Below are 5,000 nucleotides of genomic sequence, written 5' to 3'. Positions count from 1 at the left end.
CGGGGCCGGTCGGAGCGCACCCTTTTCTCTGTGGCTGGCGGCCGAGAGAGTGCTGCGTCGCCGGCATCGGCGTCGAAAGAAGCCGAGCCGAAAAAAGTTAAAGTACAAACGTGCAAGCATACTAACCTAACCCTAGGTAAGGCATGTCAGAGCGAAAGACAGTAAACTCGAATGAGCCAAGAAAGAGCGGTGCGGGGCCGGTCGGAGCGCACCCTTTTCTCGGTGGCTGGCGGCCGAGAGAGTGCTGCGTCGCCGGCATCGGCGTCGAAAGAAGCCGAGCCGAAAAAAGTTAAAGTACAAACGTGCAAGCATACTAACCTAACCCTAGGTAAGGCATGTTAGAGCGAAAGACAGTAAACTCGAATGAGCCAATAAAGAGCGGTGCGGGGCCGGTCGGAGCGCACCCTTTTCTCGGTGGCTGGCGGGCGAGAGAGTGCTGCGTCGCCGGCATCGGCGTCGAAAGAAGCCGAGCCGAAAAAAGTTAAAGTACAAACGTGCAAGCATACTAACCTAACCCTAGGTAAGGCATGTCAGAGCGAAAGACAGTAAACTCGAATGAGCTAAGAAAGAGCGGTGCGGGGCCGGTCGGAGCGCACCCTTTTCTCGGTGGCTGGCGGGCGAGAGAGTGCTGCGTCGCCGGCATCGGCGTCGAAAGAAGCCGAGCCGAAAAAAGTTGAAGTACAAACGTACAAGCATACTAACCTAACCCTAGGTAAGGCATGTCAGAGCGAAAGACAGTAAACTCGAATGAGCTAAGAAAGAGCGGTGCGGGGCCGGTCGGAGCGCACCCTTTTCTCGGTGGCTGGCGGGCGAGAGAGTGCTGCGTCGCCGGCATCGGCGTCGAAAGAAGCCGAGCCGAAAAAAGTTAAAGTACAAACGTGCAAGCATACTAACCTAACCCTAGGTAAGGCATGTCAGAGCGAAAGACAGTAAACTCGAATGAGCTAAGAAAGAGCGGTGCGGGGCCGGTCGGAGCGCACCCTTTTCTCGGTGGCTGGCGGCCGAGAGAGTGCTGCGTCGCCGGCATCGGCGTCGAAAAAAGCCGAGCCAAAAAAAGTTAAAGTACAAACGCGATGCTAATGAGCGAGCCGTTGTCTCGACTAATATGTAGGGGGCGTTCGATCGAGCGTCTGGCTTGAGCGCTTGTCGGCCTAGCAGAACGGTCGCATTGTTATGCCCGGGTTTTAGGCACCGCTGCAGGCGGCCGGCAGAGCTCTTGTTTGTGCGAAACTGAATGGATCGAGCCCGAGAGAGGGCGAGCAAAGAAAAAACGCAAATCGCTCCGCCTGGCACTGCCGGCGAGAGCGTGGACGTCGCGGCCAGCGACTGTCGAAGCTGAGTACGGCCGCAGGCGATCGCCTCGGTCTTAAACGAATGCGACGAGCACGCGCCGGGCGGCCCAGCAAGGGCCGAGCGCAGCTGTCGCAGCTATCTGGTTGATCCTGCCAGTAGTGATATGCTTGTCTCAAAGATTAAGCCATGCAGGTGCAAGTACGAGTTCTCGTAAAGCGAAACTGCGAATGGCTCATTAAATCAGTCTTGGTTTATTTGGTCTCGTAAGCGAAGTGGATAACTGTGGTAATTCTAGAGCTAATACATGCATTAAGCGCCGACTTCGGGAGGCGCGCTTTTATCAGATCAAAACCGACCGGGTTCGTCCTGTGACGTTTGATGACTCTGGGTAACCACGCGGATCGTACGGTCTCTGCACCGACGACGTATCATTCAAGTGTCTGCCCTATCAACTGTCGAAGATACGCTACGTGCCTACCTTTGTGATAACGGGTAACGGGGAATCAGGGTTCGATTCCGGAGAGGGAGCCTGAGAAACGGCTACCACATCCAAGGAAGGCAGCAGGCGCGCAAATTACCCATTCCCGACACGGGGAGGTAGTGACGAAAAATAACAATACAGGACTCTAACGAGGCCCTGTAATTGGAATGAGTACATCCTAAAACTCTTAACGAGTATCCATTGGAGGGCAAGTCTGGTGCCAGCAGCCGCGGTAATTCCAGCTCCAACAGTGTATGCTAAAGTTGTTGCGGTTGAAAAGCTCGTAGTTGGATTTTGGGCGAGCGCCGCCGGTCCGTCGCAAGGCGTGTCACTGGTTGCGTTCGCCTCACCTTCGGTTCTCCGTCGGTGCTCTTGACTGAGTGTCGGCGGTGGCCGATAAGTTTACTTTGAAAAAATTAGAGTGTTCAAAGCAGGCTGTTCGCCTGCATAGTGTTGCATGGAATAATGGAATAGGACCTCGGTTCTATTTTGTTGGTTTTCGGAGCACGAGGTAATGATTAAGAGGGACAGACGGGGGCGTCCGTACTCTGCCGTTAGAGGTGAAATTCTTGGATCGGCGGAAGACGAACTACTGCGAAAGCATTCGCCAAGAATGTTTTCTTTAATCAAGAGCGAAAGTCAGAGGTTCGAAGACGATCAGATACCGTCCTAGTTCTGACTATAAACGATGCCAACTAGCGATCGGGAGGCGTTACCATGACGACCTTTCCGGCAGCTTCCGGGAAACCAAAGTCTTTGGGTTCCGGGGGAAGTATGGTTGCAAAGCTGAAACTTAAAGGAATTGACGGAAGGGCACCACCAGGAGTGGAGCCTGCGGCTTAATTTGACTCAACACGGGGAAACTAACCCGGCCCGGACACAGGTAGGATTGACAGATTGAGAGCTCTTTCTTGATTCTGTGGGTGGTGGTGCATGGCCGTTCTTAGTTGGTGGAGCGATTTGTCTGGTTAATTCCGATAACGAACGAGACTCTGGCATGCTAAATAGTTACGCGACCTTCTCGGTCGGCGTCTAACTTCTTAGAGGGACTAGTGGCGTTTAGCCACACGAGATTGAGCAATAACAGGTCTGTGATGCCCTTAGATGTCCGGGGCCGCACGCGCGCTACACTGAGTGAAGCAGCGAGTGTCTAACCTAGGCCGAAAGGTCCGGGTAACCCGTTGAACCTCATTCGTGATTGGGATAGGGACTTGCAATTGTTTCCCTTGAACGAGGAATTCCCAGTAAGCGCAAGTCATCAACTTGCGTTGATTACGTCCCTGCCCTTTGTACACACCGCCCGTCGCTACTACCGATTGAATGGTTTAGTGAGATCCTTGGATCGGCCCCGTCGCGGCTGGCAGCGGCCGCGTCGGCGTGTCGAGAAGACGATCAAAATTGATCATTTAGAGGAAGTAAAAGTCGTAACAAGGTTTCCGTAGGTGAACCTGCGGAAGGATCATTACCGAAAGTGGTGGTAGGCCCCGGCCGACCGCGCACTTAATTGTCTTTGGGTGCCGCCGAGAGGGCGGCCGTCAATCGGGGTTCCGCCCCGTGCGACACGCGTAACACGTTGGCATAGCAAGGCAGCCGAGTGCGATGGTGGCTTCTGGGCACCGCGCTCGATGTGCCGCCGGCCCAGCCCGGCGGTCGCTCGGCGCCGTTTGTTGGTGTTTTTGTGCAGTTGTTGTCGGTGGTGGTTTTGTGGTCGATCCCACAGTGTGACGTCCGCGCGCTTCGGCGCCGGGCGAAACGTCGAGGACGACTCTTAACGGTGGATCACTCGGCTCGCGAGTCGATGAAGGACGCAGCCAAGTGCGAGAAGTAATGTGAATTGCAGAACACATTGAACGTCGACCTTCTGAACGCGAATTGCGGTCTCGGGTCAATCCCGGGACCGCGTCTGCCTCAGGGTCGCGTTCGTCCTCACCCGAGGGCCGTCGCCTGGCCTCTGCGAAGACGGCCGGGCGTCGCCCCAAGTTGAAGCGGTCGCCGAGCTTTCTCGGCGCGACCGCGTGTCCCGTACACCGCCGGCCCCTCGACGTGTTCAACTACGTTCGAGGGGCGGGTCCAGGTCGGTCGGTCCGGTCACGAGATCAAGACCGACCGTGGGCCAAGGCGGCGACGGTACGCGCTCGGTCGGCGCCGGCGGCGACGACTTGCGATGCCAGCGGGCCGTGTAAGAAGCGGGCCCGCTTGACACATACGACCTGAGTTCAGGCGAGAGCACCCGCTGAATTTAAGCATATTATTAAGCGGAGGAAAAGAAACCAACAGGGATTCCCTGAGTAACGGCGAGTGAACCGGGAAGAGTCCAGCGTCGAATCTGCGCGCTTTTCGAGCGCGCCGAGTTGTGACGTACGGAAGTCCCAGTGCGGCTAACGGCGAGCGCCGGTGTCCTTCTGATCGAGGCCTCGTCCCACGGCGGGTGTTAGGCCCATAGGGGCGCTTGCCTTGGCCGCTTCGGGTCTTCTCGGAGTCGGGTTGTTTGGGAATGCAGCCCAAAGCGGGTGGTAAACTCCACCTAAGACTAAATACGGTCGCGAGACCGATAGCGGACAAGTACCGTGAGGGAAAGTTGAAAAGCACTTTGAAGAGAGAGTTCAAGAGTACGTGAAACCGTTGAGAGGCAAACGGGAGGGCCCGTCAGGTCGCCGGCTCGCTTTCAGTTGGGTGCGGGGGCGCGCCGTCTCGGTTCGCGGACGCTTAAGGCGCCGCTGCCGAGTCGGCTCGCGCACCGTCTCAGCGCACTAGCGACCGGCGCGGGTCACGACCGGTTTGCCGTCGGTCTAAGTCCCCGCGCGAAGGTGGCCTCCGCTCCGGCGGGGGTGTTACAGCGCGCGGGCGGTGCGGCCCGGCGGCGGATCGAGGAAAGGATGCCGCGCGCTCTCTGTGTGCGGCCGTCGCCGTTCGGCTGGCTTGTCGTTTGCCTGCACTGTACGCAGTGCCGGTGTTCGGCGGGCTGCCGTTTCGGTGGCGCGCCGTCGACGCGCTCGGGGTCCGTGGCCACGTCGGCCACCCTCCCGACCCGTCTTGAAACACGGACCAAGGAGTCTAACATGAGCGCGAGTCGTCGAGTGGTTCGAGACTCGCAGGCGAAATGAAAGTGAAGGCGGCCTTTGGCCGAACGAGGTCGGACCCGGAGCCCCGTGCGGGCGCCGGCGCACGACCGGCCGATCGCACCCGCTCTGCCGGGGCGGTCGCGCAAGAGCGTCCATGTTGGGAC

General features: G+C 57.8%; 2 non-coding genes and 1 pseudogene across 2 annotated transcripts; all 3 read left to right on the top strand.

Moving 5' to 3' along the window:
• The first annotated feature begins 1,429 nt into the window (after positions 1 to 1,429).
• On the top strand, positions 1,430 to 3,239 carry LOC144424940 (small subunit ribosomal RNA). The gene has a single exon (XR_013477159.1). It is a non-coding gene; the product is annotated as a small subunit ribosomal RNA (ribosomal RNA).
• Positions 3,240 to 3,537: 298 nt separating this feature from the next.
• On the top strand, positions 3,538 to 3,691 carry LOC144424698 (5.8S ribosomal RNA). The gene has a single exon (XR_013476918.1). It is a non-coding gene; the product is annotated as a 5.8S ribosomal RNA (ribosomal RNA).
• A 289-nt stretch (positions 3,692 to 3,980) lies between these two features.
• LOC144424964 (large subunit ribosomal RNA) overlaps positions 3,981 to 5,000 on the top strand; it is a 3,695-nt pseudogene continuing 2,675 nt past the window's right edge.

Source organism: Styela clava, chromosome 6 (assembly GCF_964204865.1).
Source record: "Styela clava chromosome 6, kaStyClav1.hap1.2, whole genome shotgun sequence".
NCBI classification, from domain to species: Eukaryota; Metazoa; Chordata; class Ascidiacea; order Stolidobranchia; family Styelidae; genus Styela; species Styela clava.
The sequence above is the reverse complement of the archived record's forward strand: the minus strand, read 5'-3'. Positions and strand labels throughout refer to the sequence as shown.